General features: G+C 38.5%; 1 protein-coding gene across 2 annotated transcripts in view; it reads left to right on the top strand.

The window, feature by feature from the left end:
- Positions 1 to 9,672: 9,672 nt before the first annotated feature.
- The window catches only part of l1cama (L1 cell adhesion molecule, paralog a), a 50,816-nt gene continuing 47,198 nt past the window's right edge, over positions 9,673 to 13,290 (top strand). For both annotated transcript variants that reach the window (XM_077513006.1, XM_077513005.1), the window contains exon 1: positions 9,673 to 9,825. The gene's annotated coding sequence lies outside the window, so the exon portion shown is untranslated. The remainder of the gene's footprint in view (positions 9,826 to 13,290) is intronic.

The raw sequence follows: 13,290 nt of genomic DNA, 5'->3' as shown, positions 1-13,290 counted from the left end.
CGTCTATTGTCTTTTTAAGTGTTTTAAGAGTATGTTAAATTAAAAAAATCCTGAAAGATGCTTGTCATTTAGGTGCATCACAGCAGATTTGGTTGTTAGGTACAACTAATATACAGTAATGACAATGCAAGATCCTTAAGCATGTGGTCTAGTCCGTGTCAGTGATGGACGCAGGTGAGACACTCATGTTCCTTTCTCTCCAGTGTTGCTCATGAACTGAAGCGAGTCCGTACTCTACGGTCTTTGCTTGAAAGTGGGCACTGAGAAGATGAGTATGGTCTATTAACTTCCTAAAGTGAAGAAAGAATGCAAATGTGAGTTGAAAATAACAGTCATTCAAACCTCATTCACTCTCCATGTCTCCGTCTGCCTCTCAAACTTCCTTGTCCATCAATTTCTACCTGACTTCGAGTGCCGGATTTGCTCCTCTCAACTGCTACTACAGTGGAAATGAAATTCCCCCACCCAACAATGCCGTTCTCCTCTTCTAGTGAGTCACACATGGTGGCAAAGTGGCTGGTTGGATGTAAGCTGAGGCGTGATTAATGATGCGACTATGCTGAGACTTGCGCCTTAGTAAGCAGCATTTTGCCAGATAGTTCTTCAAAAATTAGGCTTCGAGCTGTTCTTCCCCCCCCCCCCCCCCCCCCCCCTCAGTCTGACGTGTTGATTTGCTTTTAGGCAAACTTTAAGCTGTCTTAACAAAGGAGTTACTTCTATCTGGCCACTTGGCGCGCTTGATGGAGGCCATTGTGCTCATTAGGATATTAACTCATTCACTCACAGCTATTTTCACTGAGGCAACTGATTTTGCAGCTGATTTTGTAAGGCCCACAGAATATTGTTCTATTGCTATAAAAACATGGAACCTACCAAAAGAAAGGTTAGTCGCTTCTTTTATAAGTTAAAAGTATATTTGTATCTGTTTCTGTATCTGTTTGCAGCAACTAGAATTAGAATATAGCTAAGTTTCATCATCATTCACAAACCTGTTGAGAACACTGTCAAAAAGCTCGTTTTAACATGGCCCTGGTTGATCTCTTATACTCTGCTGCCACCTGCTGGCCTTTTTTTTTTTTTTTTTTTCGTGTGTGTTCATAACTACCATTGCCTTAAGCGACCTCTTCAGGTCAGAAACTGCATCAAAATCTTCTGTCTGCTCTAGCATAGAAAAAGCAAACGTATAAATACGTTTTTGTAGGGTAGGACAAACTATTAAAAAAACGTATTTACATGTTTTTGGGTTTGAATGAGTTAATTAAAGCTGCAGAAATGTGTCTGTCCTCAAGACTTTCTATCCTGTCTGGGTGGTCTATACACAGTTCCTTTGCTCTGTGCTCTGACTGTCAATCAACTGTGATGCTTATAGACAGCCGTACATTTCTAAAAAATGTTCAATTAACACATTTTACCACTGGTGAACTGAAGTTTATTGAAATGCTTTTACTCCATATCAAAGATTAATAAATATTACATACTTTGGCCTTTAACGACAATTCAGCGCAGCAGTACAATGTGTCTTATTAGTAACTTTATTTCCACAATTTTTGTCAGCAGGTTATGTATGAACACTGCGGGAGTACATGATGAAATTTAACTTCTTAAATTTGTGTGTGAGCCAAAAAGCCGTATATATTTTACTGCGGCTGCACATAAAGCAAATCACGTTACTGCGCTATTGCAACGGGGGGGAAAAATTCAGCATGCTGACAAAAAAAAAAAAAAAAAAATTGAGGGCAAAGGGACAAAATCCATTCATTAGTCTAATTAGTCTGAGAGCTGTTCTCCACTGAAGAAACACTTGAATTGAGCCTTGCTTTGCAGAATTCATCACCCACTTGTGTTGAGTGACTTGACTCTCCTCCTAGGGAAAAGGTGAGGCCTGCTGAATAATAATAGAAATATCTGTAATCCACTCCAATGCTGTTAGCATAGAGTGAACAATGGCTTACTTGTTTGTGTTCTCTGTTAATCCTCTTGTGTTTTATTCATGATAGTTGTTCTAAATATAACGCACGGCATCCCCGGCGGAGACCTGCAAGTGGTCCCCACGTTGTCATCATTCGTCACCTCCTTCAGCTTGTTGTGCCCTGACAGGAAATGGAGGTAGGCCTTATTGGCAACACTGAGACATCTGCATTTGTTTGTTGTGTGAGCGGATTAGAGAGAAGCACCCGCAGATGAGATTGGCCCGTCTTTTTGGCCCCTCACCTGATGAGCCAAAGCCAAAATGACAGTCTGCTTTCTGTAAAGGTCACACACATTCTTTATTTCAGCTATACTTGCCGGCTTATTTTCTACTACAGTGTACAACATCCTCGACTCCCACACTAGTCGTGTTGTTGCATTTTAAAGGGGACACACTAGATTACGTATGTCCAGATGATAGATGCTGAGGTTTACTACACACTTGGGGTGGGAAAGATAATCATTTTTTGGATCTCACGCTGCTTCATCTATCCCTCCTTCCCTTCTTTAGTTTTTCCTCTGGTCTCTTGAGATCTCCCTAATGTGTTGGAATGTAGCGGTTTCTCGGGTTGGTGAGAGATTCTGGTTTTGTAACCCTGTGGGTGGCAGGCGGTGTTTGGTTGGTGCTGGATTTCACTTTTTCATCTTTCTTTTCTTTGATCCTTCCTCTGGTCTCTTGACATCTTCACGACTCTGGCATGAATGTAGTATCCTGTTAAGGTGAAGGTATGGGATTTTTAATAGGTTTCAGGTGAATTGATGATGGCATGTTGAATCGGTAAAACTGCCGAATAAATAATACTAAGCTCTCAAAAAAAAATCTTTTTTATTTTTTTAAATGCATCATTCATCGTATTAAAAAGATACTGAATTAATTCAGAGAAAAAAAAATCCTTGTCTTTCTTTCAAATTCTGTCATTTTTGGGGGCAGGGGATTTTATGTACTAGTGGTATCAGTCTGAAAAAAGTAATGAACATCCCTACAATCATCAATCTATTTTTTTTTTCTGTGAAAAATGTCGGGCTTTTAGACAAAGGAGTAAAAAGTACAGATGTTTGCAAATGCAGGCGTAAATTAAGAAGTCATTAGAATAATAGTCGAGAACAGAATATGGATACTTAAAGAACCCACTTGAGCGGAGTAAAAAAAAAATATATATATATATATATTTGACTTGATTGCTTTTAGTTTTCCAAACCAGAGGTGCACGAGTTGAACTATTTACACGACAGTTAACATGCTTCATTGGATGTTGACTGCACAGTGAAGCCAGCCAAACACGCGGTGGGAAACTCGATCAGAATCGTTTCCCTTCAATTAGTGAGTGATTAACGCCGGGTCAGAGACGCTCGGATGACCTTGTGGCCTCGTAATGACTTTAAATGGATCAATGCTGCTCCAGCAGCATAATGGCATGCAGGCGGATGGACAGACAGACGGCTTGCATCCTTCATTTGCATTTCTGGTGCCTTCTCTTTGCTTTTTTGTCTGCTGCTTGCATGCTGCACTCTTGAATCTGCTCTCTTCAATTCCTCTGAGGAAAAAATGTAACAAGTGCAAGAAAATAGACACATCTTTGATTAGAAACTCAAAATTTGTTGATCAGTGTAATGTAAAAAAAAAAAAAAAAAAAAAAAGTAAACAGTTTGTGTGTCCTGATTGTAATTGATTGTAATTGTGCAGCTCCTGTGGCCACATGAGGGCAATATAATGCAGGCATGCTGATATACTTGGTACATGGAGATGGTCACAACCCCTCTGTAAGCAAAAGTATTTATTTTTTTTATTTTTCAGGGGATAAAGCATATATGCCTGTAAACATCTTGAAGCCCGTTTTTTTTTCCGTCACTGTTAAGCTATTAATTGTGAAGTGAGTTAAGTTCAGTGTCACCATAGTATAGTAGGGATGTAACGATACCCAAACGTCACGAAATATCACAATATGAAGCTCACGATACCATAATTATCACGATTTTGTGGGGAGGTTGGTGATATTTAAAAGGGTCACAATATTATAAAAAAAGAAGAAAAAAAGCACAATATTATGCTTTTGTACATAACAATGTTGTATTATTTTTTATTATTATTGTTTTATTATGTTATGATGTTAATGCACGCACACTGACTTCCTCCACATGTTTACTCGGGTCACAGGCATATTACGTACCCCTTCATCTAGCAAACTAGCGTGGATTTTAAACATATAAGGGCCAAAACATCTCTAATGAAAATGAAATTGCACTAAAAAAACTAGCCATAAGAGGGTGCTAGAACTGCACAAATGGAACTCTACCTGACTTTTTGAAAAGGTGTTGCTTTTAAATATCATGAACATTACGACGACGATATTGTGGCAGTTTTAATATCACAATATCATGATATTGCCATTATCATTACATCCCTACCATATTGTTCTTGTATCACAATTTATTTATTTTTTTTATCGCTGGTCAAAACAAAACAAAAAATCAGCAACAACTGGTCGCATCTCAAAGTTTGTAAATCCGTTCACTCACTCCACTACCTCACCCCCGCACCTTACTTATAGTCCACAATCATTTAATTTGTTGAATTAGTTTACCATTTTCGTAATCAAAATCCTTGACGTTTTTCCAATGGGTGATGGGTAATCCAAATAAATGAGAATATTCTGGGCTACTTGGACATCAAATTAAATATGATACATGGAAGTACCATTTATTAGGGGTGTGAATTGCCTAGTACCTGACGATTCGATTCGTATCACGATTCACAGGTCACGATTCGATTCGATACCGATTAATCCCGATACAAATTTATAAGTCGATTGTTGCGATTTTTTTTCATTCAAATTTAGAAAATACTAATCAGTAAGCTTGTAGAGTGTAAGATTTATATGAAAATGTATTATTTATTTATCTTATAGAGGTTGTAATCTGTTTCATGTTTGAACAGCATTAAAATAAAATATTAAGGCTTAATGTTCCGTTCATATAACATTCTTCCATGCTCAAGGTGTGAATCCTAACCCGAAGTCAGACGTTTTGTTGAATATTTTTCCATTAAAAATGGAAGTTTAAAAATCGATTCACACACAAAAAAAAAAAAAGGCAATGATGATAAGACGTTGAATCCGTTGAATCCGAATACCGAATGAACAATTCTGAGCTCTTAAAAAAAAAAAAAAAAAAAAATCTTTTTTTTTTTTTTAATTGAATCGATTCGAGAATCGCGCGATGTAGTATCGCGATATATCGCCGAATCGATTTTTTTTTAACACCCCTACCATTTATCATGTTTTTACCTTTAAAAAAATAAATGCTTTTTTTTTCCCTTTTTACCCCCAAGCATGTTCAGAATTTTAATTTTGGGAAAGGTTGAATGAAACTTGAGTAAAAGGGGTAGGACTAGATAAGTTTTTAACTTCTTCCTACTCCCTTTTGAACATGTAAGTTATGATTGATTGAATGATTATTTTATTGGGATTTTCTTCTCTTTTGATTGTTGTTGTTTTATGTTTTATCTCTGCTGTTTATCTGTTTATATGTTCAAAAAAATAATAAAAGGAAAAAAAAAAACTTGACTAATTAGACGTCACCAGCAAATGCAGCAGTTGGACGTCAGCCAGCACGAGTCTCAAACCTGATGTTGGCTTATGTACTGTGACAGATAATGATGCCATCTATTGCAATATCAATATTTTCCAGCCTGACCGTATACGGTATACAGTAGGTGTGTATCACCTTTGCACAAACAACCCCTTATCCATTTCCGTTCTTATCTCTCCCGGCGTTCCCCTTCCACACTGCAGCCATTTACTATATTGCCTCCGCCCCCTCCTGCTCTTAAGCTGATGGAATTGTCTCCGTCTGCCTTTTGCTGACTCCGTCTGATTCGCCTTCGCCTCCTGACTTGCTCATTCGATGCCTTCGCTTGCTCTCCCTCTTCGTATATCACTTCCATCTCATTCAGTCCGTGCAGGAGGATTGAACGAAGGAAATGACCAGAGAGCTTTTGGCAAGGCCAATGGGATGATATAGTTGGATAAAAGCTCTCCAGTCGAGGGGAAAATCTTATTGAGACTCTAAATGTGTATTTTCAACACGTGCAAATATTTTCCCTTTCTATTGTTCTGTACAGGATGTTGGATTTGCAAATGCCCTTTTACCTATTAGTGTTTGTTTTCGGAGCGTGGCCTGAACTGATGAAATAACTCCCTGCGAAATCTTGATTACTTCCTCCACTTCCTGTTTACAAACTCAACTTCTTATGTTGAATTAGATAAATGTGTACCACTAGTCAGGTTTACATCCAAATGTTTCGAAATTTCTAAGCAGATTTTGTGAAAATGTTAAAAACGGACATGCGACTTATTCCCGTGAGAGGAGACTGCATCACAAGATGAAGTCATATAAGTGTGTCTCTCTGCCACAAGACACAAAATGGATAGATTACTGATCGAGCTTCCGTGGCTGGGAAGAACTTTAATCACAATTTTGTCAGCATTCACCACCCACTGAGCCATCATAAAAAGGAAGACGACAATGAAGATTATTTATGTTGAGAATACTACTGTCGGAAATGATACCACAGCCGCAGCGTCGTTCACCGACTGTATGGGAACAAGTCCTGAGTTTCTTCGCTGTTTTCCAACTAAAATTGCATTAATGTTTTTCCTTTAATTCTAAAAAGAATTGCGTTTCTTCGTCTCCCAAAAATATCTTACTTTATCATCCGCCTTTTTTTGTGACTACAAACATACGTGTGATGTAGAATCTGGTCAAAACGTGCACCGTATATCCGGTCTTGTCGCTTATTCGCAAAAGCTGTTTCCATAGCCAAAATGCACATTTTCCTTTTTCCGATAAACTTCAAAATCCACGCCCTCCAAGTGTAAAGTGCAAATTTTGGGCCTTTATTTCCCACGAATTTCTGGCGTTTCCATTCAGATTCTTTTTAGCAATTCTTAAAAAATGTGCATAAAAATAGGTGGATGGGAACCCCACTAGTCTTAATTTCGTCAAGAAAAACTAAACAAAAATAATTTTGTCAAGGCACATTTTTCACCGGACTAAAACTAGACAAGACTAGACTAAAACCGCCATCAATAAACAATAAGTGGGACTAAATCAGTATGCATTTTCGTCGACTATTGAAAATGAGACGAAAATGTCCTTAACTTAATAAAAACTGGACTAAAATCTATGGACATTTTAGTTCATGAACAAAAACGAGACTGTCATTTGACACACAGTACAAACACATGGGACAGACAGGAGGTGGATTCATGGTGAAAGGTAAAGTAAATTATAGTTGTAACTTAACATTAATCCAACAACTATAACGTCCCAACAATAATTTTAATGCGACTGCTAACTAATAGGGATGTAACGATACCGGCAATATCGTGATATTAAAACTGCCACAATATCGTCGTCGTCATGTTACCGATATTTAAAAGCTACACATCTGTTAAAAGTCAGGTTGATTTCCATTTGTGCAGTTCTAGCACCCTCTGGTGGCTAGTTTTTTAGTGCAGTTAAATTTTCATTTGGAATGTTTTGGCCCTTCTATGTTTAAAATACACTAATTGTCGGATGAAGGAGATTGTAAAATGTTTTTAAGCGAGTCAATACATGGAGGAACTCAATGTGGCTTTGCATTAGTGATTAAGTGTCGCAATATTAAGTGTTATTAGAGATTGAAGGTAGTTTATATGTATTGCTATTATGTACAAAAGCACAATATTGTGCTTTTTTTTTTCTTTTCTTTTTTCCACAATATTGTGACCTTTTTTAAATATTGCCAACCTCCCCACAATATCATGATAATTATCGTTTCGTGAGCTTCATATCGTGATATCGTATCGTGATATTTGGATATTGTTACATCCCTACTAACTAATGCTGGCTAACTTATAGCTCATAGCATGGAGCCATAGCAACCACTGGAATTGTGTGTGTGTGTGTGTGTGTGTGTGTGTGTGTGTGAAGTTGTTTTTCATTAAAAAGATGAGAACATTTTATGTGAAAGAGTTTTAGATCCGAAAAGGTTCAATATAATCTTCTGGCAAAAAAATATATACAGTGGTAAAATTGTTGTTCCGACAAAAACTAGACTAAAATGACTAAAATGTTTTTGTTGACTAAAACTAGATGCAAAAAAATGTCTTGGACTAAAATAAAGGCGGGCGTGGTTGAGTAGTTAGCACGTCGGCCTCCCAGTTCTGAGGACTTGGGTTCGAGTCCGGGCTCCGGCCTTCCTGGGTGGAGTTTGCATGTTCTCCCCGTGCCCGCGTGGGTCTTCTCCGGGTACTCCGGTCTCCTCCCACATTCCAAAGACATGCTTGGCAGGTTAATTAGGTGGTCCAAAGTGTCCCTCGGTGTGCTTGTTAGTGTGGATGGTTGTTCGTCTCTGTGCCCTGCGATTGGCTGGCAACCAGTTCAGGGTGTACCCCGCCTACTGCCCAAAGCCAGCTGAGATAGGCTCCAGCACCCCCTGCGCCCCATGTGAGGAATAAGCAGTCAAGAAAATGGATGTATGGATAAAATAAAGGCTAAAATGCTAGATTTATAGTCGACAAAAAATGGACTAAATAAAAATGGGATGAGGTTGACTAACTGATTAAAAACTAACAAGCCTGACTAAAACTGAGACTAAATTTAAAATGGCAGACAAAATTAACACTTAACTCCACTACTGTGGCCTAACACTTACATTATAGGCCTTTTAAGTGACTTTCTATTTAAGTTTCATGGTTTTGACCCAGATTCGATGAACTCATGGGGGGTTGATGGCTCTCACCTTTTTAAGACCACCACCATCAATCATTATTCCCATGAAAACGTCTCTCTCCTGCTGCAGCTTTTGTCTGCTTTGCCTGGCACGAGTGTGGCTCCGGCTGGCAGCAGATGGGCATGCTGGTTAGTGGCGTGGAATGAGTCTACTGTATATTGCTCTGCTGTTTCCTTACATTAGTCTTTGTCTTGCTGTAACTGGGTTTTCATTTGTAAAGCGTTTTTTTTTTTTTTTTAGCTTTAAGGTACTTGAGTCCAACCCTCCCCAGATTCAAATTCTACATCGCATTGTGTACAATGTTGCCCATTCATTTGCAGTTGCATGAAAACGGGTCAAATCTGGAGATGTTTATCATCCGCTTTTTGTGTGATGTCACCCCCATGGAGGCCGTTATGATGCCCGCGAATCAGCCCATCTCTTCGCTCGCACAGATAAATGGCGACGCATTTGTTCCTCTCACGTTTTCATTCAGTGGCGTTGCGTAACGTTCGTTGCCAGACGTGCCTTTTTAATTGCACAGCAATAAACCAAAAAGACACGTCCGTGTCTCAGTGGAGGACTGAATAAAAGAGCTTGTGAAGTAGAGTGCGAGGATTAATAACTTCCTTTTTTTTTTTTTTTTTTTTTTTTTTGGAAGGCCTCATATATTAGCTCCAGGAGAATGAGTGTGCTAATTTATCAACATGTGCTACTTCTTTGATGGATGCGAGCGCAGGAATAAGAGCAGCTGGATACTAATCCTGGATGGGGATGAGACTAGAGGACAGACGCGCGTGTTTGCAATAGAGAGCAATGATCAGGGTTCCACACACTGACTAGGGCGAGCTGAAGCGAGGAGGGGAGCCGAGGCGGAGGGCTGATGTCACCTCGCAGAGGCAGCCAATGAGGGGGAGGGAGGGAGCGAGCGAGCGAGCGCGGCCGGAGGAGGGTGTGTGTTTTTTCCTCCCCTTTTTCCATCACTGCAGCATCAGCACAGCACAGAGGTGCACACAATCGCCACACAGCCGACATCGCGTCACACCAGGCGGTAACAGATCCACTCGGGGGACTCGTGAGATCAAAGAAGCATTTTTGAGGAGGTAAGAGCGCATTTTGTGTGTCCGGACACTTTGAGGTTCGGGGGGGTCTGTTGAGTTGACTAATGAGGCTGCATCACACCTTTTGGCGCTCTATGTGAAAATGCCATGTTGCAATGTCTACCCTGTAGGAATGTTTCAATTATTAATTGGTTATGGTTGTCATGTCAACACATCCACTAAGGTTGCAGTGATGATGTACAATATCTGAATATGTTGGCGACCTGTGGCTCTATGCATGATTTCAGTGATTTCCTTTTTCCATATTGTTTGCATGCAACAGGGTCTCACCTGAAAGCTTGTCATCATGCTGCCATTTTGTATTTGCTGATTTCCGAGTGGTTTGTTGAGAAGGACGAGTCATAATTGCAACATGCTTCATTCAGATAAAGCTTTCTGTTTAATAATAATCTTCCGGGAACGAGACATGAGGGGGAAGTAGTGAGGTTCAAATAAAAGGTGGCTACTTGAGCAGGCACAAGGAAAGATAGAGATGTGACAGCATGGGAAAATTAGGGTGGGGCAGCCAGCGCTGACATCCGCCTGAGGTGTGTGCGCGCGTGTGTGTGTGCGCATGAAAATCATGCACTTACCTGGCCTTATGCCATATAGAGATGTATTACATATGCATGCCTGCTGTCGCCCTCTGCTTGCCATCGCTTAAGCAGCAAGATCTTTTTTTTCTGTTTTGCCATGTTGAAAGATTTTCAAATAAAAAGTTCTAAAGTGTGTGTGTATGTATATATATATATATATATATATATATATATATATATATATATATGCATGCATGCATGCATACATGCATACATCTAATATTGCTGCAGCTCACTGAGGCAGCGTGACCCTCTCCTCTAATTATATAGGCCTACAGTATTAGTGTATTGTACTGCCCCCAGGTGGTCAAGTTGTGCATACCAGAAGGAGCCACCCAATGACAATGAATTATTTTATTTACTCGGTTTAATTCTTTCCATTCTATTTAATTATGTTTTCCACTGCATGTTTTTATCATGTATGACATTATAGAGTCCAAATTTTTTCTGAAGTCCTTAACAAATTAATGGTATCACTATTGATTTTCAATGGGGAAAGGTGACTTGAAATAAGAATTACAAGTGTGGTCAAGGAACAAATTTCACAAATTAATTGCATTAACTTCAATTGTTTTGTGTTCATTAATTTTTTGTAAATAATAATGATAATCATAATATTAATGCACATTAGTGAGAAAAGAATGTACCAATATGTATGAGTACTTCAGGGATGGGAGGGGGGACGGCTCAGATAAAGGCCATGACACAGAACGAGGTCACGATATTGATTGATGGCTACATTGAGCTCATAAACACATCACAGAATATAATAGAAATAATATGTAATAGAAAGAAAGGCAAAACAACCATTTTTAAAGGGTACTTGACTCATTGAACAACAGTAAGAAGATATTTTGCATATTCAAAAAAGAGATATGAATAATAATCTGTTCATCATGAATCAAAATGTAAATATTTGTTATTAGCATTGAGATGAAAAGTCAAACTCAAAAGTTTTGTTTTGATGACAAATCAAGCTTCTCTTGCATGATTGTTGATCGGGTGCAAATGTTAGGCAGAGTCTGGCGTCCATCCAAACACTTCTGGTCTTCCAGTAAGTGTGTAGGAGGAAGGAAGGAGCGGTTTGTTTTCACCTGCTTTCGCCTTGGGACGCCTTCTCCTCCACTCGAGCTGCATGGGCAGATTTCCGCAGCAGCAAAAATACCACTAGTGGCGACCACAAAATAGTTCATAAAACCAACAAACTTTGGTGCGGCATTCATATTTGAAACCATTTTTTTTCAGCAAATTTAATTCAAAATGTGGCAAATCAAAAATGCAGGATAGACGATATTAGGCTTAGCTCATACGGTAGCCATTAAAACTCATTCACTGCCTTTGACAAGTATACTTGTCAATTGTATTTTTTAGAGCGGTGCTAAATGGGGGGGAATCTGAGCATGCTCCACTGTAAATATCAAACTTGGAAACAACTTTACTGATGCCCAACCACCGGTAGATGACATCATTTCCCCATTTTATAGGAAATAAACACAGTGTCAGAGTCCATGGGAGAAATGGCTGTATTTTGGCAAACCTACATTTTTCTGCTGTCAATTATAAAAGAACGGGACGGGACAAAAAGTAGGGAGTCTATTCTGTTATTTGGTAGATTCGGTTTATATATAATTATTGAATGTAATATCACGTGAGTATTGGAAATGTAAAAATTTTCTATAATGACTGGCAGTGAATGAGTTAAGGGACAAATGGTACTTGATAACATGTTTGGTTGTAAAAACGAATGTTACTCGTGAGGGAGTGGTCAGAAATGTCACATTAACATGATTGTCAGCAGTAGTGTATTTACTATCTTATCGTCATTTGTTGTGCTCTTTCGTATGTATGCAATGTTAAGAGTTTTCGAACATACAATCAAAGGCAATCTGTATGTTGAACAATAATTGTAGATAGCATTTTTTTTTAAGTTTAAAGGTTTGTTTGTTTGTTTTTTTTAAATATCAATAAATATATTGTGGGGGAAAAATTGGAGTATTTTGCTTTCAACATATTTTCGGCGTTAACCAACTTGCATCATTATCTAAGTAAAAACAGTCGAAAGATCACTCCAACCATCCAAATCGATGAAATTATTGACATAATAGTGTAAACTGGCTGTCCAGGCTGATTCAACCAGAGATCAAGCCACCATAATGCTAGCTAACATGCCATATGCTAGTCTTCTGACATGTTTTAGCTCGCACGTCGCACAATTGAATTTTCTATGGACTGTGTTTTGTTTTTTGTAACTCTATTAACATAATGTACAATATTCAGATGAACTAAGAACTAAATTATATATATACAGTACATATGCAGTTTTGATTCTTTCATTTTTAGCGATGTAATAATGTGCAAGTGCCTCTTGGCTGTTTGTAAGGACATTCATTTAACGTCCGATCAACATCATCCAATTTTCTTTTCATATCGCACTTTTGCCCCTGCAGGCAAATTGTTATAACAGTCAACAATATTTCAACACATTCTGAAATCAAAATAATCCTCAAACAACCCAAAGTCCAATGCTTTTCAATGATAGTTGCTTTCCCCGAATAGGACTGCCATTTTGATTTGTGACGTAAGCTTAGAATTTTCCATTTATTTTGGCATTATCTAACACAACACTATGTAAATTGAAAGTGACTTAATTGGTAACTAATTAACTTAACTAATCATTTTTGTTTTGTGCATGGTCTCAAGCTCATTTCTCCGACAGAATTGATTCTCAAGTGTGGTAAGCAAAAGAATCACTTCCGAAATCCAGTTTTGTTGTTTGTTTGTTTGTTTGTTTGTTTTTTCAAGGTCCGACAACCGACTTTAACTTTTTACTATAGCACTGTATTTGAATGTTGGTTGGTAAAAGTTTGAGACT

Source organism: Festucalex cinctus, chromosome 2 (assembly GCF_051991245.1).
Source record: "Festucalex cinctus isolate MCC-2025b chromosome 2, RoL_Fcin_1.0, whole genome shotgun sequence".
Lineage (NCBI taxonomy): Eukaryota > Metazoa > Chordata > Actinopteri > Syngnathiformes > Syngnathidae > Festucalex > Festucalex cinctus.
Note: the sequence above shows the minus strand (reverse complement) of the source record. Positions and strands in the feature narration are given on the sequence as shown.